At 43.1% G+C, this 23,530-nt stretch overlaps 1 protein-coding gene across 1 annotated transcript in view; it reads right to left on the reverse strand.

Moving 5' to 3' along the window:
• Positions 1–23,530, reverse strand: part of NOS1 (nitric oxide synthase 1) — a 140,355-nt gene that overhangs the window by 85,914 nt on the left and 30,911 nt on the right.

Raw genomic sequence — 23,530 nt, forward strand, 5'->3', positions numbered from 1 at the left:
GTAAAGGTAAGGCTTATCTCCTTCCCCATTTCCACCATAAGCGTTGTGGCCCTGAGAAATGGCCTGGGGTGTCTAGGCATAGGAAATAGAGTCCCCAGTCCCTAAAAGCTTGAGCCATAGTGACTTGGGAAACAGGATTCCAGGCTAAATGTTGCTGCCAGCCTGGCAGGTAAGCCCTAAGAATCCAGGATGCTTAGATATAAGCCTAGGCGGGTTTTGGACTTGAAACTTGGTGGGACCATGCTATATAGGAACTGACCTAATCTGTGAATTTGACTCTTTTCCCCTCTCCAGAGACTGAGGTGGGCAACAGGGTAAAATATGCTCCCACCCAAGTGTTAAGGGTGAGGTATATTTATATGTTTTTTCTTGTTTTATCTTTGAGGTAAATATTCCTTGGTAAAAGCTAATCTGAGTATTAGTGGTTAACAAGTGGTTAAATGGAACCAGGGTGCAGGGAAACCTTAAAATTGGACAAACACTAAACTGATTTGATGAGATGATCCTAGAGGAGTCTGGGTCATAAAGCTGACACACCATTTCCAAGCTCTCCTCAAACAAAAACCAATCCTCTGAGACTCATGAAGGGTAAAATCTGCAAAACTGGGACTGGTTATTGACCTACCATGATGAGGTCATAATGAAGGTGCCATGTTACCTCGAGAGGCATGAGATGCTGGAAGTGGCAATGAGAGCAGGGAATGAGATGCTGGGGATATATCCAACGGGAGGCTGAGGCACTGGAGCCAGTGGCAGAGAGACTAGATTACCGCCAGTCCCCTTAAGGGTGCTGGAGAATCCTGGGAGAGGGGTGAAATGGAACACACCTGGCCTCTTAGTTAGTAGGGGCCAGGGCAGTCACTTACATATAGAAGATGAAACCAATACCCAGAGGAGTCGAATGACTTGACCAGTGTCCCACAGGTTCCATTGCGCCACAAGCTGTCTTGCATGACTGCATGCTTTTCACCTCCCAAATCCCAGTTGTGGGGGATCTGCTGCATTCCTTGCTTTAGGCAGTCCCTTGAAGTCCACTGGGGTCCTTTGGTTAAATAACTTCTAACCAATTTTAAAGGGGTCGGCAAAGGAAATAAGTCACATGGGTCAAGGCAATGATTTGACAAGGCAATTCCAGTTGAAGCTATGATTTTTTGGGTAACAAGAGCTACTCCCTAAAAATAACAGGGAAAACCAACAGTAATATGCTAAGTCCAAGATGCAGAAAGACTGACATCAGGGAAAAGGCCTGTCCTGTTTCACCAGTGTGAGTAGAATCCTTGGGGTAGATCGATTTGCAGAGCTCAGAGTAGAGAGATTTCTCAGGATCTCCCCTGGAGATCCTGGTAGAACCACCAGGACCTTCGCTCTCACACACAAAGCTGCAGAAGGCGGGGGACGATTTGGGGAGGAATGTGGTGAATGAGATCCAAGTCCAACAGGATTCCATGCAACTGTCTGAATCCTTTCATTGTGCAAAAACTAGGAGACGCCTTAAGGTGTTTCAAACAAGTGGGACATTGGTTGAGACTTGGAAACCTTTGAATTTGTAGGGACAAGATTTAATTTTAGTAAGGGGCACAGTGGAAAGGCTGATCTTTTGGGGGTAATTAGACTTGGGTTCAAATCCTGGGTCTCTATTTGCTGACTGTGTGACACTGAGTAAATCACTTGATTTCTCTGGGCTCCAGTTTCCCAATCGGTAAATTGGGAGGGTTGCACTAGATGACCTCTAAGGTCTCTTTCTGCTCTCTGTGATCTTAAATTTTTCAAATAAACTCTTAGGGGCATCAGGAGAAATGTAACTAAAACCAGTGTCAATGGAGATGAACTGGTGCCATGGAAAGTACATTTTGTCTTGGATTTGGAACATGGGAATTGGAAACTTAGCATTGACACTTACTAGTGGTACAACCTTAGTAAAGCACTTAAGATTTCTATGCCTTAGTTTTCTTATTTATAGAATGGGGCTATCAATACTTTCTATGTATATGTATAAAATATATATGCATATATACATATATGTATGTATATGTACACATATATAGTCATATCTATATCTATATCTACATCTATGTCTACATCTATCCATGTCCAGGTCCACATCTATATTTATATCTATGTTGACATCTATCTATATATAGTTATATTCATATCTTGTAAATGTTTGGCAATGGTAGTTGATACCTAAGGTAAGTAAGGAGATAGTAATAGGGCAGCTGATTGCCCTTCACAAATTCAAGTCATCTGATCCAGTTGAATTACATCCGAGTGCACCAAAATAATGGGCAGATGAGATTGCTGAACTACTGTCTGTTATATCTATGACTGTGTTGAACACAGTGGGAAGAACATACATTTACCAGCATATCAAACTAAACTTAAATAAGATACTGTAAAATGTGTTTTATGAGCATAGTAGCATCCTAAACAAAAGTAAGCAGTCTTTCATTACAATATAAACTCCTTTAGGGCAAAGATGCCACAAAGCCCATAAAACACATCTAATTTTCTCATTTGTTCCATTTTCTTTTGGACAGTAATTTTCCAGGCAAACATTATATAAATAGTTAATGGACATTCCTGCTGTTCTTCCTATAATAATGCCTGAGCATTGATGTTGGTAAACATTAGACTCATCTCTGTTCCTATTGGCCAGCATTGTGGTATTCCAAAGTACTAATGTTAAAAACATATTCCTTGGATTTTTCCCTTTTGGGATAATGTCATGTTTCTTAGAACTTGTCATTAAATACCTGCAGTGGTGCTGCAGGATTGGAGAAGAGTCAATGTCCTGATTTTCAAAAAAAGGAAGAGAATGGAAGCTGTAAACTTCAGCCCAGTGAGCTTGACTTTGGTTCCTGGCAGCATTCTAGAAAGTGTTACTAAAGGGATGGTTAGTGGACAGCTAGAAAGGGAAGCAGTGATCACAGAGAGCCAATATTGTATTAGTAAGAACAGGTCATACTAAACTTTTTTCCTTTTTTGACCAGTTTACTTAATTTATCAGGAGGACATATCAAAATACTTCTAGCAAAGCATTTGATAAAACATCTCCTGCTCTTCCTGTGGGAAATATGGAGAGATGTTGACTAGAAGATAGATTAGATAGCTTTGGAACTACTGGAATGGTCAGGTTCAAAGTGTGGTCATGAAGGGTTCAGGGTTAATATGGCAGGAGGATTCCAGTGGAGTCCCCAGGGATCTGTACTTGGCCATGAGTGTCTGTTGAACACTTTTATCATTGACTTGGACAAAGGCAACAATGATCATTCTTGTCAAATGCGCAGATGATGAAAAGCTGAGAATGATGCCCTGGGCAGACCCCATCTGAATTACTGTGTTCAGTTCTGTGTGCCATATTTTAGGGAAGACACTAATCAGATGGGGATCATCCAGAGAAGGACAATCAGGATAGGAGCAGCCAGTCAGTAAGCATTTATTAAGTGCTTACTATGTGTAAGGAACCAAAGTAAGCATAGGGGATACAAAGCAAGGAAAAACTCCCCACGGTACCTGCCATCAAGGAGCTCCCCTTTGAATGGGGGATCACAGATTGAATTGGACCCTAGAGGCCACTGAGTTCAACCCCCTCATTTTACTGATGAGGATGCCGAGGCAAGAGAGGTTAAGTGACAGGCCCCAAGTCACACACAATAGTAATCACTAGGTATATGTGCAGAGATCGATTTAGGCTTGATGTAAGACAGTTTCCTGACAATGAGAACAGCTGAAATGGACTTGAAGGCAGGCTTCCACTTACAGAAGGACTTCAAGCCAAGGCTGGGCAAACATCTGTCAGGCGGGTTGGGAGAACTGGTTCCTGTTCAGAAAGATGCTGAGGGGTCACTTCTGGAATTCTGTGAGTCTATAATTGGCTCTGGGGATTGAAGTAGAGGAAGGAGATAGGAATGAGTTATCAACCAGGGTGACTGGGAGGATGTTGGTGCCCTCGATAGAAATAGAGAAGTTGGGAAAAGGGCAGGATGAGAGTGAATTGTGCTTTGGACTGGTTGCTTTTGAGATTCCAAGAGGCCCAGTAGGCAGCCACCATCAGTTGTCTCTGCTTTGGTCTGACTCATCTATAGGCACATCGATTCCAGGATGCTTGTTGGTATTTTGTACGTCATTTTTCAGTCGTGTCTGACTCTCTGTGACCCCATTCAGTGTTTTCTTGGCAAAAATACTGAAGTGGTTTATCATTTCCTTCTCTAACCCATTTTACAGATGAGGAAACTGAGGCAGACAGGGTTAAGTGACTTGCCCAATGTCATACAGCTAGTGAGTGGCTATGGCCAGATTTGAACTCAGGCCGTCCTGACTCCAGGCCTGGCACTCTATTTACTATGCCACCTAGATGCCCCTGACCCAAACCTGGATGTTTATTTGGCTTCAAATTCCTGTCTTTGCTTTGAATTAGAAACTCTCAGGTATGTCCATGGGTTAAGACCCATCCTATACCAGCCCCTTCCCTTATGTTCCTGGTCCTGTCTACTCATCTTATACCCATGTCCCTGGATAAAAATCAGAATGGATCTTCTCCACTAGATTGCAGGCTCTTCTATCATTTGTGAACTACTCATAAATACTGGGCATCTTTTGTCTTTCTTTTTACCCCCAGAGCTTGGCACAGTGTCTGGCACATTTGTTGTTGCTGTTGGTGGAGTCATTCAGTTATGGCACTCTCTGTGATCCGGTGGGCTATACCACACCAATACTATCTTTGTGGTTTTCTTGGCAAAGATATTGAAGTGGTTTGCCATTTTCTTTTCCAATGGATTAAGACAAACAGTCTCTGGGCAGGATGAGAGTGAATTGTACTTTGGACTGGCTGCTTTTGAGATTAAAACAGAGGTTAAATGACTTGCCCAGGGTCACCCAACTATTTGAACTCAGGTCTTCTTGACTCTAGGCCCAACACTCTATCCACTGAACCACAGAGCTGTCTTTGCTTGTCACATAGCAGGTGCTTAATCAATGCTTATTGACTGACAATTAGACCCACCTACTCAGAACAGCATGTTATAGGGTTGATAAGTCACAAAAATGCTCCATCTTTCAGTTCCATGACTGCACTGGCTGTTCACAGTCCTTGGAATGTTTTCCCTCCTCACCTCCACCTTTTAGAATCCCTGGCTTCTTTCAAGACTCAGCTGAAATGTCACCTTCTGCAGGAAGTCTTTCCCATTCCTCTCAGCCACTAAGTCTTCCCCTCTAAGGTTACTTATTTCTACTTCATATGTACTTTGGATAGATCTAGTTATGCAAGTGTTGTTTCCACCATCCTCTCCCCCATGTGAGTATCTAATAAATGCTTGTTGACTGATTCTAAGAACTTGAAGAGATTCCAATGACCATCTAGTCCAGTGATTCCCAACATTTTTGGTTCCATGAACCCCTTTCAACAAGAAAAAAATCAGGGGCAGCTAGGTGGCACAGTGGATAGAGCTCCAGCCTTGGAGTCAGGGGGACCTGAGTTCAAATCTGGCCTCTGACACTCGACACTTACTAGCTGTGTGACCCTGGGCAAGTCACTTGACCCTGATTGCCTCACAAAAAAAAAAAAGAAACAAAAGAAAAAAGAAAAAGAAAAAAATCATTCCAGGGTAATTTAATACACCACTCAAAATGTTCTGTAATTATTTACTACTTGAAGTCCATGAAGGAGCTTTTAGCATGGACCCCTTGTACCATCATTGAAAACCCCAAGAGATTTGAGAACCTCTAAATGGGAACCACTGATCTAATCCAACTCATATCTGAAAAAGAATCCCTTGTACCATGACCCTGACAGATGGTTATCCAGCCTTAGGGTGATGACCTCTAGTGAGGTGCAACTCACTGCCTTCTGAGGCAGTCAGTTCTACTTGGAGACTGTTACCAATCATTGCCAACTTCCTCTTTACATTAAGCAAAGGTAAAGAATGCTTCCCTGGAACCAAGCAGAAAAAATTCTAAGAGATAGATTGGTTCAGTGTGCTCAGAGTATAAAAGGGTGATGAGGGTGAAATTATGTGGGCTCACTAATGAGGACGCTCAGCAATCTCTACAATTTTCTTCCTCTTGCAAAGTCTGGTTCCTCTCAGAACCTCCATTTTAAGGAAAGCGTCTAGGGCAGTCATGCCCTCCTTCCTCTCCAGACACCAATCCTGACTCTATAGGCTTTCTCCACTGTGAGCCTGTGCAGGTGATTTCCCTCTCCCCCACTTTTCAATTGCTTTTTAAATGGTCTTCCCCCATTAGAATATAAGCTCCTTGAAAATGTTGTTGTTCAATCATTTCAGTTATGTCCGACACTTTGTGACCTATTTTGGAGTTTTCTTGGTAAAGATACTGGAGTGGTTTGCCATTTCTTTCTCTAGTTCATTTTACAGATGAGGAAACTGAGGCAAACAGGGATAAGTGATTTGCCCAGGGTCACATAGTAAGTATTTGAGGCCAGATTTGAACTCAGGAAGAGGAGCCTTCCTGACTCCAGGCCCAGCACTCTATCCATGGTGCCACCTAGCTTCCCTCCTTAAGGATAGGGATTGTTTTTTTTTTCTTTCTTCACGTATTTACATTCCTAGTGCTTAGCATTTTAGTAGGTCCTTAATAAATGCTTGCTGACTTGACTTACACTATTATGGCCTAAGGCTAAATTCTTTCCATTTTATAGGAGCATAGAATTAAGAATATTAGAGTTGGAAGGAAGTTCTGAGGTTATGTCACCCAGCTTGCACCTGACTGAAAATCTGCTTCAGCATTGAGGACAAGTGGAACTCCAGCTTTTGTTTGAAGTCCTCTAGGGAGGAATCATAGGATTCCTTCCTTATTACTTGGAGACTTTTGTAATTGTCAGAGGAAACATTCTGTTTTACCTTCTTCAAAATGTCTACTCATGACATTTTCTTAGTGACTTTTAATCTAAGATGCTTCATGAGTTAGTGCTATCTAGGGGTGACAAGCAGGGCAAATATTTTCCACATGACATTCCATCTCCCATCTCTATGTTTTCATACTGGCTGTCACCCATGCCTGAAGTGCACCCCATCCTTATTTGCACCTCTGAGAAACCCTACTTTCCTTCAAGGAAACCTTACAGGAAGGTAGGGGGATCTTTCCTGATCCTCTCTAGTTACTTTTAATGCCTCCTCCCACACCCGCCCAAATCGTTTTGCTTCTATTTTGGATTTGCTTACATATGGACATGTTGTCTTTCCCTGCCCCCCTTGGATAGACTGTAAGTTACTTAAGGGCAAGAACTGTTTGATTTTTGTCTTTGAATCCCTAAATCTACCACAGTGCCTGGCATACAGTAGATAATTAGTAATACTATTAATTTTGATTATTTTATGAGGGGGTTAACTTGAGGCCAATGAACATGCTTTTAAAAAATATTTTCAGAACTATTTCTATATAATTGGTTTCCTTTGCAATTTTGTGTGTTTCATGCATTTAAAGATATTCTGAGGAGGGCTTGATAGGTTTGATCCAACTATCAAAGGGGTCCAGGACACAAAAAAGGTGAAGATGATTTCTCAGAGGTCTCTCCCAGAATTTAGACGCTCAGACTTTACCATTCTAGGACAAAACCCTGTGACTGAGTAGGCAAACTTAGAGCACGTGCCTAGATGTTTCAGGGACAGAAGATCTGGTATCAGCTGTGCTGTCCCCAGGAGGCGAGGCAGGGGAGACCAGCTAGTTGAAGCATAGCTAATTTTCCTCAGTTTGCACAATAGCTAATTGCAATCCAGTATCAAATATCAAATGTTGGAACAACATTGCTGAAGTCAGGTCTGAAATGAAGCCACAAAAAAAGGATTGGGTTTGGTATACTAATAGCTCACTTGTCTCTGATTTTCCATTTGTAAGACCCTCTAAAATAAGAGTTACCCTGCCTGCTGTTGCCCTCTTCCCTCCTACCCACACTTTACAGACCCCAAGGAGGGATAGTACAGTAGACACAGGGTGAAGTGGTAGTATGAGGCTCAGGGTTTGTCCAGGAACAGGCCTAAGGATAATAACAGTCAGAGTGGCTGACCGATTCAGGGAGGGGCATCTCCAAGAAAAAAAAATTCCCTAAGCATGAGAGGAAGAGGGGCTACCTTGGGATATAGCGAGCTCTCATTCACTGGAAATCATCTAGGAAACAGTAGATGGCCATTTGCCATGGATGCTACATAGGGAATTCTTGTTCGGGTGTAAGCTGTACTGATGAGGTGTTTTCCAGTTCTGGGGGTCTATGACTGGAAATGGGAATTGAAGGAGAAAAAAGACTCATGGATGTTTCTGGTGTTATGAACCTGGGTGACTGGGATGATTAATGTTGGCGTCTTCAAAAGAAGTAGGGAATGTTAGACCACAGGATCAAAGTTTTAGGGTTGGAAGGCACCTCATTGGCCCTCTAGGCCAACTTCACCCCATTTTATAGATGGGAAGACCAAGGTCTATAGAGGTGAAGTGACTTGGCCAAGATCATGCAGATAGTGGCATAGAATGATGGGGTCAAGATGAGCTGACCTCTCTAAGTCGCTTCTGGTTCTAACTGATCCTCTTGCATGCATAGCAACTTATTCACATCTTGTTTGTACAACTCATTTTTAGCATGCTTTCCCCACATTAGACTGAGCTCCTTGAGAACAGGGACTGTTCTTTGCTTTTCTTTGTATTCCCAGAGTTTAGCACAGTGTCTGGCATACGTAGGTGATTAATAAATGCTTATTTTCCAGTTGCTGTTTTAGAGTTTCTGAAGCACTGAGGTATTACATCAATCAATAAACAATTATTAAGCACCTACTATATGCTTGACATTGAGCTAAGCGCTGAGGTTACAAAAAGAGGCAAAAGACAGTTACCATCTTCAAGGAGTTTGTAATCCAAGGGAAGAGACAATGTGCAAACAAATATATACAAAGCAAGCTATATGCAGGATAAATAGGAAGCAATTAATGGAGGGAAGGTCTGCATGACTCGTTAAAGCTTAGAGAGCTAGTATGTGTCTGAGACAGGACTTGAACCAAGGTCTTTCTCACCTCAAGACTAGTCCTTTACCCATTCATCGAATCATAGAACTGCAGAATCACAGAGTTTCCCAGTTGGAAAGACCTTCAGTGGCCTTCTAAGTCCAACCCACGCACCAAAAGAATCCCCACTCTAACCTACCCACCTCTGCTTGAAGATCTTCAAGGCAGGGGAGCCTCTCACCTCTTAGGGCAGCCAATTATACTTTTGGACAGCTCTAATTTTTTTTTTTTGCTAGGCAATGGGGTTAAGTAACTTGCTCACGGTCATACAGCTAGTAAGTGTCAAGAGTTTGGTCTAAGGCCGGATTTGAACTCAGGTCCTCCTGACTCCAGGGCTGGTGTTCTATTCACTGCACCACCTAGCTTCCCCTAGACAGCTTTAATTTTTTACAAGATTTCCTGACATCAAGCTTAAATTTCCTTCTTGATAACGCTGCTCCTGGTTCCACCATCTTTGGGGCCAAACAGGATAAGTCTAATCCTTCCTCCATATGTCAGCCCTTCACATACATGAAGACAGTTACCATGTGTCCGCAGACTCTTCTCTTGCCCAGGCTGACCGTTCTCAGCTCCTTCATCTATTCCTTAGATATCATAGGCTTGAGGCCCTTCATCATTTGGATTGCCTCTCTCTGGACATTGTCCAGCTTTTTCAATGTTGTCCCTAAATCGTGTTGCCCAGAACTGAACCCAGGCCTTCAGATGGGGTCTGATGAGGGTAGAGTTGGAAGGGATCTCATAGACTATCTCATCTAATCTGTCCCTGACCAACAAGGACAAGTGGCATTCCAGCCTCTGCTTGAAGCCCTCCAGGGAGGAATCACAGAATTCTTTCTCACTCTCAGAGATGTTTTCAGTTGTGAGAAAGAACATTCTGTTTTCCTCTCTTCAGAATGTCCTCTGTTAATATTCCCTGAGTGGCTCTTGAACCAAGTGTCAATGGCATGTCTATTGAAGGGGGTGATAATCAGAGCAAATGCTCCACTAGGGAATTAGAGTAGAGAATCCCTCCAATGCCCCATCCAGAGCACATATCCTTTGACTTTACAATGTCTGGCGCAGAGGTCTTTGATAAAACTTTAGAAATCATTTGATGAGGAGTTGAAAGAGAAGGAGTCCTTAAAATGCAGTCTGTGAACTCATTTAAAAATATTTTGTTAACTGTATTTCAATACAACTGCTGCTTTTGTGATCCTTCATATTTTATTTTATGCATTTACAAGCATGATTCTGAGGAAGAGTTGCTAGGCTTCATCAAACTGCCTAAGGGGTCTAGGACACACAAAACCCAAAAAAATCCTTGGTTTAGAGAATCTCTCTAAGATCTCTTCCAGAATTCACATGCTTGTAAAACCTGGAACATCAGAGGTGCTTAATAAAAGTTTTTTTTTTAAATCATTGATTGACTGATTGATTGATGGAATGGAGGGGGTTTTTAGACTAGGGTAGAGGTTCTTAATTTGAGGCCAGTGAACCTAATACACACACATACATAATATATAAAAGTATACATATTTGATGACTGTATTTTCTTTGCAAATCTGTGTATTTTATCTTATGCATTTAAGATTAGATTTGCTCTGTTTGGTTGCAAGAAGACAGAACCAGGAGTAATTGGTGAATTTTTTAAAGCAGCAAACTTAGGCTTGATGTCAGGAAATCTTGTCAAAAACTAGAGCTGTCCAAAAGTAGTATGGGCTACCCCAAGAGGGGAGGGGCTCTCCCTCCTTGGAGGCTTTCAGGCAGAGTTGGGTAGGTTCAAGTGGGAATTCCTTTGGTATATGGGCTGGACTGAGAAGGGGTCCTTCACCAGACTACCCAAGGGGTCCAGGACACAAAAAATATGAAGAGCCCTTGGTTTCGAGGATTTGTCTAAGATCCCTTCCAGAGTTCACATGCTTTGATTTACAGTTCCAGGACACAAGCCTGGGAGTGAGGGGAGAGACCTAGAATGTGTGCCTATGTACCGTAGGGAGAGAAGATCTTGCTTCAGTTCCTCTGTCTCCAGGAGGCAGGGCAGTAAGGGCCAGCCAGCTGAAATCAGGGTTAATTTTGCTTGGTTTGCACAATAACTAATTACACCCCAGTGTCAAGCAGTAAGTGTTGGAGCAACATTGCTGTAGGCAGGTCTGAAATGGAGCATGCAAAGAAGGACTGTGTTGGGCTTAATAACAGCTTGCTTGTCCCCGATCTTTCATACACGCGACCCTGACTGTAAGATGATAACAGAGGAATGGGGCTTGGCCAGGAATAGGGCTCATGACAGCATCAATCAGGACTGCAAGCTGGGATATGCTCGAGTCTGGGGAAGGCTTGAGGTAACGAGTTCCCGTCATTGGAGGGCTTCCAGCAAAGAATGAATGACCACTTATCAGGGATATTATAGAAGAAATTTTTGTTCAGGTAGAGGTTAGACCACATGGTTTCTGAGCTAACCACCCAGCTCAAAGAAGGTGAATCTGTAATGTAAGAGGTCATATGGGCACTATTCTCTGTCAGAGGACCTTGGTTTAAAGCCTGGCCCTGACACTTACTAGTTGTATGGCCTTAAGCAAGTCTCATAATAATAATTGATAGCAATACATATTTTTATATATCTTTTTCAATTTTAACCCATAACAGCCTTTAAAAGTAGATACCACAGGCATGAATGTCCTGCACCTTTCACACCACACTGTCTTTAGTGGAACCACCTATCTCCCCTCATCTTCTCTAATTAATCTGAATATACTAAGTGTAAAGGTTTACATAGCATATACAAGCTAATTTGCTAACAGCAACTTATTTATTTTTATATTTCTGTATAATCAAAATATCAAAGGACTTTGCTTCACTGGTGAATGCCAATGCAGATCAAAGACCACTATAACTTAACAGATAAGTCTTAGGCTTGGAGTGACTTGCCCATGGTTATACAACCAGTTAAGTGTTAGAAATGGGACTTGAACCCAGGGCTTCTTGAGTCCAGTGCTATGACTCTATCCACTATTCCAGGCTTCCTCTCTCTCATGTAGAATGGAGGACATAGTTATTCTACAGATGAGGAAACACTCAGTCATCAAACATTTATTAAGTGCTTACTGTGTGCCAGGCACCACGTGAGGTGCTGGGCATACAAAGGAAGGTAAAACCACTACCCCTGACCTTATAGGGATTATATTCTAATGGGAGAGCTGGGACAGTTTCAGGGTAAGCCATTTGCTCAGGATTCTACAGAGAGCCAGGAATAGAATTAGAAATAGGGCGTGGGTCTCTCAAATTAATATCTACTCACTGCAGCTGTCTCTACTAATTATCTGGGTTATTTGGCAAGAGTCCCTCAAGTCCTCCTTTGGTGCCTTATCTTGGCATGGGCAGTGACCATTGGTACTCGAAGTTTATGCCAGGAGAACACAAGATCTGGCAGGTCTAAGGTAGAAAGACTTCAAGGATGGGTCTAATGATTAAATCATGGATTTAGAGCTGGAAGGGATTGTAGGGGTCATCAAGGCCCGACTCATTTTAAGGATCAGGAGGCTGACAGATTATAAATGACTCAGCTAGCATCACATAGATAATAAGTATGTGAGACAGGATTTGAACTCAGATCATTGTGACTCCAAGTCCACCACTCTAGCCATTATGCTACCTCTGTGGTGGTGGACTATGTATACATCTACATCTATGTCTACGTTTATGTCTATGTCTGTGTCCGTGTCCATGTCCATATCTATGTCTATATGTATGGTCTAAGGAAAAATCAAAAGTAAGCCTAGAAAGGCTCGTCACCAAATTCACAGGGTGATAGACTTTTCAATACTCAATTTTTTGTATCCTCAGCACTTAGTACAGAGCTTGGCAGACAGTAGGCACTTAATAAATGCTTGCTGAATTGAATAGGTGCTAAGTGTCAAATTGAATTTAATTTTGACATATTAATAATTTTACAACAAGCATTTGGAGGAAGATACATTAATTTTTTTCTCATAGGAATCTTATTCCTGTTTGTGGAAAATCAGGGTTCTGTGGTATAAAGGGGGAAAGAGAGGGGGCAAGCATTTATTAAGCACTTACTATGTGCCAGACATTGCACTGAGTGTTTTATAAATATTGTCTCTTTTGATAAGATTAATATATAATATAATATTCATTAATATAATAAAAAGATCAAGGAAATACTTTTGTCGTCTAACAAAGAGTGGGAAATGAGTTCAGGGATGTCCATCTGCTGAGCAGACTGTTTCTTAGAACTGGTGACCTTTGGGGCAGCTAGGTGGTACAGTGCATAGAGCACAGTCAAGAGGACCTGAGTTCAAATCCAGTGTCAGACACTTGAAATAGCTGTGTGACCTTGGGTAAGTCACTTAACTCCAGTTGCCTCCAAAAAAAAAAGAATTGGTGATCTTAGAGAGAAAAAAAAATCCAGGATCCAGGTTCCTTGGGTGACTGTGTGTTGGGTGGCGATGGGGTGGTGGTGGAGAGTATAAACACAGCATCCATAAACAAATGAATTCCCAAATCAAAATTCCAAAGGTCTGGTATTTAAAGCACTTTCTGGTCATGTCATTTTTGATTACGAACGGAGGCTCATTAGCTCCAGCTGCTAAGAATTCTGCCATGCCAAAATGATCTTCCTCTACCTCTTATCTCCTCCAGCTAGTTTCCCTGAGCACACTCTGTACTTATTTCCAGTGCCTGCCCATCCCTATGAAGATCCTAGTAATACTTGAAGGACCAAGGATCAAACCTCACCTGAAGTCAAGTCAACAAGCATTTATTAAGTGCCTACCACGTGCCAGGCACTATGTTAAATGCTGGGGATATAAAGAAAGGCAAACAACAGCCCCTTAAAGGAGCTCACTTTCTAATGAGGAGACCACATGCAAACAGCTCTGCACATGTAAGGTACATATGGAATACATGGGGGTAGTCTCAGAATGAAGGAACTAAGGCTGAGGAGGACTGGGAAAGCTTTCTTGTAGAAGGTGGGCTTGTCAATGAGACTTGATGGAAACAGGGAACTTAGGAAGAAGAGATAAGGAAGGAGAGAATTCCAAGCACGGAGGACAGCCAGTGAAAATGCCTGGAGTTCAGTGATGGGACGTCTTGTGGGAGGAACAGTGAGGAGGAGAGCGTCACTGGATCACAGAGTCCATGGAGGAGAGCAAGGTGAAGCAGTGCATAGAGCACTGAGCTTGGAAGCAGGGAGACTCATCTTCATGAGTTTGAATCTGGCCTCGGATACTTACTAGCTGTGTGACCCTGAGCAAGTCACTTCACCTTATTTGTTTCAGTCCCTCACAGGTAAAATGAGCTGGAGAAGGAAATGGCAAACCACTTCAGTATCTGCCAAGAAAATCCCCAAATGGACTCATGAAGAGTTGGACAAGACTGAAACAACTGAACAAACAAGAACAAAAGGTATAAGAAGACTGGAAAGATTATGAAGGACTTTTGTATTTAATCATGAAGGTGATCCGTGGCATTGGAGTTTATTGAAGGGGAGTATACAGGGTGACATGGTGCTTTAGGAAGACCAATTGACAAATGAATAGAGTGGTGAGAGTCTTGCAGGAAGACCTCTCCCTGTAGACTACTGTAGAGTCCAGGTTTGAGGTGATAAAGGCCTGAACCAAGATGGTGGTGGTATCAGAGGAGAGAAAGGGACATATTTGAGAGACATTATGAAGGTAGAAATGATAGCACTTGACTACCGACTGGATACGGAGGCAATGAAACAGAGTGAGGAGTCAAGGATGGCACCTAGATTGTGAGGCAGGGTGATTAGGAGGATGAAGATCCCGTCAACAGCAATAGGAAAGTTAGGAAGAGGGGAGAGATGGTGTAGGGGGATGATAATAAGTTCAGTTTTGGACGTGTTGAGTATGACATGTCTATGGGCTGTCAAGTTTGAGAAGACCATTGGGCAATCAGACAGGCCAGAGTGAGGTTAGGGCTAGACAAATAAGTCTGCATGGAAACCGATGGTTGAATCTGTGAGAGCTGATGGGATCACCAAGTGAAATAGTGTAGAGGGAGAAGAAAAGAAAGCCTGGATAGAGCATCATGTGATACCCATGGTTAGGAGATGACACCTGGATATCTAGCAGAAGATAGTGAGAAAGAGCAAACAGGTAGAAGAAGAACCAGGAGAGACCAGCATCACAAAAACCTAGAGAGAAAAGCATGACCAACAGTGTCAAAGGCTGCAGAAAGTCAAGGAAAATGAGAACTGAGAAAAGCCCATTGGATCTGGCAAGTAAGAGGTCATTGATAACTTTGGAGAGAGCAGTTTTGGTTGAATGATGAAGCCGGAAGCCAGACTGTAGACAGTGAAGAAGACATCAAGAGGGAAGGAAATAGAGGCAGCTACAGAAGGCTTTCTCAAGGAGTTCAGCCATAAAAGGGAGGAGAGATCTGGATTTGAACCCTGACTCTACCATTTACTTGCTATATGGTCTTGGGAAAGACATGTCATCTTTTGAGGCCTCCCTTTTCTCATTTGTAGAACAAGGGAGCTGGATTTTCTGAGCCATAAGTCCCCTCCAGCACCAAATCAATCATCCGGTGTTGTTCAATGTCCTCCCAACTTCATGAGTCCTAAAGATGACTACTGCCAGGCAATCTTTCCCAGTGATGGAAGATTTAGCCAAGGAGGAAGAGGAGCTGATATATGGCTGTGTTGTGAAATCCACAGAACATATTGCTGCCTCTCAGATACATTCTGTCCTGGCTCTGGAGTAGCACATGGCCAGAGTGTAGATCGCAGGAGATATGCAAGGGAACACAGCTACACCTTATAAGCTCCTGACCACCCTCTATGGAGGAAGAGCAGCCAGTACTATACATAAAAAGACAAAGAGAGACAGATGGGAAAGACCCAGTCTACCACTGCCAGGGGCTTCTTGAAGTCTTACCTGCTGCTCATTTTCACTGCTTCCACATATTTGCACTGAGACTTTCTCCAAAGATGGGCTGATCTAAGCAGGGCACACCAGCACTGAAGGCAATACAAAGCTCACTGAAATCCTTACTCCTTCTATAAGCAGCCCCAGAGGCTCATCCCTGGAGCACAATCCCCACCTTCACTTGTTACTAACAACATGCATCTTGGTGTTGGGTGGAGTGTGGCTGCCATGCTGCCAAGGAAATTTGAATGAAAAGGGAAGATAGATGAGTTCCAGATGAAAACCCTCAGGCAGTGTGCTGGAGGCCCAGCCAAATTCCTAAGGATAAAGGCCATCCTAGCAATTTAATGAGGGAATAAAAGACACAACAGCTCCTAAAGGAAGGCACAGACACAACAAGAATGGCTCTCATTTGGTCAAGGTGGATTGCCCGTGAATGAAAAGATGCCCCAAGGTTTGGTGTGAAGGCATGATTACATTTGGGTCCTTTTTACCTAGCAGTGCATCAAAAAAAAAAAAAAGGCATGGCCAGAGGAGCCTGTCTACAATCTTACAATTAGATTGTAAGCTCCTTGAGGGTAGGACTATCTTTTGCCTCTTTTTTTTTATCCCCAGCACCTAGCACAGCATCTGGCACATAGCAGTGCTTAATAAAGACTTACTGATTGATTAATCCCTTTGGATCACGGACAGCATCTGAATGGTTGATTTAGGTGCATTGGAGCTGACACCTACAGCAAGATCTTCATCAAATGTATCTCCAGTGATCACATCCCTACTCTGGAGAAAGGGAGCAGGGTAAACAGGGGATCACAGGACTTAGAGCTAGAAGGGTCCTTAGGAATCATCTAATGATAACTGGCACTTCAAGTTTCGCTAGGCACATTCTATACATTATTTAATTAGAGCTCATCAGCAAGCCTGTAAGGCAGTTTCTCTAAGTATCCCCATTTTATTGGATGAGGAAACTAAGGTACAGAGGTTAAATGACTTGTCCAGGATAATATAGCTAGTAAATAGAACATCATAGATTCAGAACTGGAAGGGACCTTGAAGATTATCAACCTCCTCATTTTTACAGCTAGGAAACTGAGGCTTAGAGAATTTAAGTGACTCAGTCAGAGTCACATAGCTAGTGCTTATCTGAGGCAGGACTTGAGTGCAGAAGAACCTCCAGCCCAATCAGTTCATTTTACAGATGAGGAAGCTGAAGCCCAGAGAAAAGAAGGGACTTGCTCAAGGCACACAGGCGTTTAGTGTCAGAGGCAGGATTTGAACTTAGGGCTCACTGACTCCAAGCATAGCACTCTATTCATTACATTATGTTGCCTCTGTGGAAATGTCAGGCTAAGGAGTTTCTGCTTTTTTTCTCCTAAAGGCAATAGGGAGCCACTGAGGATTTTTGAGCAGAGGAGTAATGTTTTCAGATCTGCACCCTAGGAAGGGGGAGCAGGTGAGAGAATGTGGAAAGAATGATGGAACCCAGTCCTACTCCCCTCATTTTACAGAAGAACTGAGGCTCTGGGAGAGGAAGCAGCTTGGTCAAAGAGCAACCAATCAACAAACATTCCAAAAAGCACCTAGTATGTGCCAGGGATTGTAGTAGGTATTAGGAACACAAAGAAAGAATGAACCAGCCCCTTATATTCTAGCAAGTAATGCAATGTGGACCCCATGTCCTCTGATTCCCTTTCCAGTGGTTATTCCCCCCCCCATTACACCACGCTGCCTGAGGGCACAGAACGAGGACGGCCTGACTATGCACCTTCTTCCATCAGTCTCTTGAATAGATTCCTCTCCAGTGTTTCAGTTTCTTCTCATTTCTACTAAGATCATTCCTGGAATGTATATAGCACAAAGCACTTAAACACTTCATTGGCTAGACCCCTGGAACGAAAAGCACAAAGGCTCCATGAAGAGGCATTATAGCATAATGGTTAGGGCTGGCCACAGAATCAGAAAGTCCACTTCCAACACCCACTGTCTGCCTGCCTCTGGGCAAGTCCCTTAACCTCCTCGTAGCCCAAGGCAACCCACTAAGTTGAAGTTCAGTTGTTTTAGTGACATCTGACTCTTTATGACCCCATTTAGGGTTTTCTTGGAAAAGGGGTTTGCCATTTCCTTCTCCAGCTTATTTTACAGAGGAGGAAATTGAGGCAAACAGGGTGCTCCACAACTTGCCACTCCAGGCTTACTCTATCTATCTCTATCTTTCAGAAATCCTTATAATATTCAAGATCAGATCAGGGGCCACTTCTGTGAAGATCTCCCTGGGTGTCCCTAGTTAAAACTATTCAAGATCTCTCTGTCTCTCTGTCTCTCTCTGTCTCTCTGTCTCTCTGTCTCTCTCTGTCTCTCTCTCTGTCTCTCTCTGTCTCTCTCTGTCTCTGTCTCTGTCTCTCTGTCTCTCTCTCTCTCTCTCTCTCTGTCTCTGTCTGTCTGTCTGTCTGTCTGTCTGTCTCTCTCTCCCTATCTATCTAAAACATTTTATACTTTAAAATTGGTTTCTACTCACCAATTTTGTGAACTATCTAAGGACTATTATCTCCACTTCACAGATAGGAAAACAGCCACAGAGAGGTTAATACGAAGCTTGCTGTCACACATTTAGGAGCTGGAAGACCCTGATGTCAAATTCAAGCCTCCTGACTTCAAATCCATTTCAAAGTTTCATCACACTGTGCTGTCTGTTTCGAAGGGGAGGGAAAGAAAAGAGCAAGTAAGGAGGGAGGGGGAGAGGAGGAAGGGAGGAGGGAGAAAGAGAGAGACAGAAACAGAGATAAACAGAGAAAGATGGAGACAGAGAAAGAGGAGAGAGAAAGTGAGAGAGAGGGAGAGAGGGAGGGAAGGGGGGAGAGGAAGAGGAAGAGGGAGAGGGAAAGGGAGAAGGGGAGGGGGAGGGAGAGGGAGAGGGGAGAGAGAGGGGGGGGGGAAGGGAGAATAGAGCAAGACAGGGAAAAGCTTTGCTAAAGCTCCCCCGCGATATCTTTGCCTTTGAATGACACCCTGCCTGCTGTTCCAGCTCCGCCCCCATCATACTCGGGAATGGTTCAGGGTGACCTGTCTCTGGGAAACAGGGCCAGGCAGACAGCATGCCTCCCATCAGTGACTCCGGTCTGAGGGCTTGGCCAGGTTACAGTTAATTCACTTAACTACTTTTCTTCCTAAATTCAGGAGAGCAGTACAGGTTGGTGGCAAGAACACTACTTTGGAAGACTGCATTCAAACCCCATGTTTGCCATATTAGCTGTGTGACTTTGGACAAGTCACTTCACCTATGTCTACCTCAGTTTCCTCATTTGTAGAATGAGGGGGTTGGATTACATTACTTCTGGGGCTTCTTCCAGATTTAAATCTGTGACTTAAAATAGCCAGAGGACCTGTCCAGGGGGAATTCAATTGTGAAGATGAATACCCTTTGACCACCAGCTTGCTCTAAGTAGATGGGATCTTTGGGAAAACCTTTCCTTCTACTATCAGTCTCTGGATAATGAAAATCTTACCTTCTCAGGCTCAGTTTGCCTACAAAGCCTAGGATTCCTATTACCAAACAATTATGTCGCTGCTTAAAGATTTATCCTGAACAGCCAGAGAAAATAGGATATCCTAGAATCTAGAGCTAAAAGGGTCTTTTGAGGTCACTTAGTTCAACTTTCTCCCTCCTCACAGAGGAAATGGGGAAGGAAGTGAACAAGCATTTATTAAGCTCCTGCTAAGTGCCAGGCAATGTGCTAATATTATCTCATTTGATCACAAATATTATTTCATTTGAACCTCATAACAACCTTGGGAGGTTGGGTATTATTATTATCCTCATTTTACAGATGAAGAAACAAAGGTAGAGGAAAAGTGACTTGGTCTAGGGTCACATAGCCAGCCAGAGTAGAACTCATGTCTTCCTGAGGCCCAGAGCTCTATCCATTGCACCACCTAGTTACAGAGGATGAGAATGACTGATGCTAAGACAAACAGGATAGGATTCGAATCTACCGCCTGTGACTACAAATTAGAGGTCTTCATATAACAACAAGATATTATCACCAAATATTGTACTCCTTTGAAGCCACTCACCTTGAAAAGCTTCAAGGGAGTTAGTCACAATCTAAACACAGCTTCCTCTCAAGTAGCTGTCTCTGCTGCTTACACTCAAAGAACAGTGCCCCATAGGAGGTTAAGGTAGGATGGTGGAAAGGGCACTAAGTCACATAGGGGTACCTCAAAAGAGAGAATGCAGTGGCTCACAGGACCATGGATGTAAAGTGAAAAGAGAAATTATCTAGTCTAAGGGTTCCTAACATGGTTCCATGGATGTATTTCAGGGAGTTTTAACTTTTTTATTTTAATAACTGTATTTTGATCTATTTGGTTTCTTTTGCAATCCTGTCTCATTTTACACATTTAAAAACATGATTTTGAGAAGGGGTCTCCAGGTTGCCAAAGAGGTCCATATCACAAAAATGCGTAAGAACCCCTGATTTAGCACAACTCCTTTTACAGATGAGGACATTGAGGCTATAAGGGGTTATATAACTTGCCAAAGGCCATACAGTTAGCACATGTCTGAGGTAGGATTTGAACTTAGCTTCTCAGAATCTAGAGCCTAATGCTCTTTCTATCCAACCATACTGTATCCTACTATAGAATTTCAGAGCTATCTAGTCCAACCTATTTTTGACCAAGAAGCCCCTCCAAAACTTCACCAGCAGGTTTACTATCCTCTTCCATTTTAGGGGTGAGTCCATCCCATTCACATTCATAGTTGTGGTTATTAATTGTGCATTGCTCTCCATAACATTATTTTAGACTTTTTCCTTTCCTTTCTCCCTACCTTCTCTTTAACAATATGAGGGTGATGAGAAAAGTGTGCTTAGCATCTGTGCTCTATGCTTTATGCAATCAGCTTTCATTCTCCTGTTTTCATCTCTTCACCTAGACCCCAGTCATCCTTACTTTACTACCCCTTAACTCCCTCTTCACGACCTCCACTTTGAGCTTAGCATATTTGGTAGGTACAAGGATTTTGTTTTTTCTTCTTTTACATGGGAAAAGGGAAGGAAATAGATAGGAAGAGAAAATAAACTGAAAATTAAATAAAATAGAAAAAATAACTGACAATTGATCATCCAGCATCCACCTGAATGCCTTTAGTGAATGAGAACTCAGGAAACAAAGAATTCAGGGAAGGTCATGGCTGCCTTGGGAGGGTGGGGTGAGGAAGGAAGGGTATTGGTTACACTGTTTGGAATAGGACACTGGATGTCAAAAAGAATCATGGCTGTGGAGTTGGAAGAGCTAACTACTCCATATATAGAAAGGTAGAGGTTTCATTTTTGGATTCATTTTCTCATTAGAAAGTCACTGAGATAGGTTGTGGGGTGGATGGGGATACAAGAAAGGAGTACGAAATGAGAGCTGATCTTTTGTAGGCTGAACTGTGCTCTCCCTTAGTGGCTGCCAAGTGAGTAGGCTGTGAAGAAGAGTACTCTTTCTGTGCCTCCTGGAAATCATATGGTCCAGACCTTTAATTCTCAATTCTAAAGTGGCTTTGTAATTTAGCTCAACTTAATGAGACTTGGGAGACAGCCAGGATAATCACAATAGAGCCTCGCTTTGGAATAGTTTTTCTCAACTGCATGCACTAGCATAGGGACACTTGGGGAAGGGGTCTGCTGCCCTGGGGCAGTGGGATTGTTCCCTAGGGGGAAATCTTTCTCTGGTTGTCAGCCAGCTAATTCTCTTGCAGCTTGGACTAACACCCTTTCTCTGTCTACCATGCCACTCCCACCCTGTGAATGATTTGACCTGGATTTGGTCCCTATTTCAGTGAAAAAGGACCAGGTCGACTTAACTGTTGTAATTAGTTATTCTATTGTTCATCAACATATATTTAATAGGTACTTGCCATGTGCCAGGCACTTTGCCAAGTTCTAAGAACTCAAAGAAAAGCAAAAACAGTCTCTGCCCTCAAGGAACTCACATTTTAATGGGGGAAACCATAAGCTAACAACTATGTATGTACAGGACTATACAGAGTAGATGGGAGATAATCTCAGAGGAAAGGTTCCGCTGTGATAGAGGACTACGAAGGGCAGATGATAGGACTTGATCTGAGTCTGAAAGGAAGCCAGGGAAATTGAGGGGTAGAAGAGAGAAGGCAGAGCATCCAGGCATGGAGGACACAAGGTGCAATGATTTGGAGATATTCAATGTAGCGTCCTGTTTGAAGACCTTCAAGTAGTCAAGGGTAACACAGGCTCTCATTGCTCCTGGGGGTGTGGATGGAGGAGATGGCTTGGTAGCTCAGTGCCAAGTCACTGGGGAGGGGTAGGGTGGGGCAAATCTTCCTCCCAAAACTACCCTGCATGTCTTTGGTAGGGCTTATATAATAGAAAGTAAACATAATAGAATATAAGCATAGTAGAATATAAACTTTTTTGAGGGCAGAGGCTGTTTCACTTCTTTCTGTCTTAATCCTTAGGCATAGGGTCTAGCACACAGTAGGTGCTTAATAAATGCTTGTTGATTGATTGATTGATTATACTCTTGCTTTTGAGTGATGGGGGCTAGGGATGCAGATGTAGACGTGGTTCATAGGACTATAGATCTAGAATTAGGAGGAACCTCGGTGGTCATCTAGACCAACCTCCTCATTTTACAGATGAGGAAACTGAGGACCAGGGAAGGGAAGGGACTTGCCCAGGGCTACATGGGTAATAAACCTCAGAGGTGTTATCAGAACCCAGATCCTCAGACTACAGGAAGGCATTTGCTTCAATTATGTTTTGCCCTCATAGTGGAGGGTAGAAACACAGGAAATCAGAGGATCATAGCGTTTCAGAGTTGGGACTTCAAGGCCCTTCTAGTCCAACCTGTACCTGAGAAAGAATCGCCATTATCAATCAATCCACGAGCATTTATTAAGCGTCTACCATGGACCAGGGACTGCGCTAAGCCTGTGGATACAAAGAGACAAAAGAAAGCCCCTGCCCTCCAGGAGCTTACGATCTAACTATAAAACACCCGACAAATTGTCATTTAGTCTATGCTTGCTGACCTCCAATGAAGGGGATCCCAATTCCAACTTGCTGAAGAAGGCCCTTCCTGATGCCCCCTCCCCTTCTCCTTTTCTCTCTGACGAGGTCCTTTCCTCTGAGTTTGCCTTCCACCACACAGATCTTGAATGCACATAGTTTGCGTGTTGTCTCCCCCTGTGAGCGCCTAGAGAGGAGGGTCTGCTTTTGTCTTTGTCAGTGTGCCCAGAACTTGGCACAGGGTCTGGCACATCTAAATGCTTGTTGGCTGACTGACCTCCTCGGGGTCAGCTCATTCCACTTATGGATAGCCCACTAGCAAGTGTTTTCATATATCAGGCCTCTCTTCCCTTCCTGTCCAGTTACAAATACAACACAACAGATTGTTATGAAGAGGCTTATTGTGTGTCATGAGCAGAGTAGGTCTCGGGGGGGGTGGTCATTCCTTTCCCTACAAGGGTGGAACTCTCAATATGCAGCCAGAGAGACCTGGGCATGCAGCACCACTATGAATTCCGTGAGGGTGGGGACTGTCTCTGTATCTCCAGCACCTAGTACAGTGCCTAGGTGTGTATAATTATTGACTGCCAGCCCATCCTATTTATGGGTA

The sequence above is a fragment of the Phascolarctos cinereus genome, unplaced genomic scaffold, assembly GCF_003287225.1.
Source record: "Phascolarctos cinereus isolate Bilbo 61053 unplaced genomic scaffold, phaCin_HiC Scaffold_4;HRSCAF=312, whole genome shotgun sequence".
NCBI lineage: Eukaryota > Metazoa > Chordata > Mammalia > Diprotodontia > Phascolarctidae > Phascolarctos > Phascolarctos cinereus.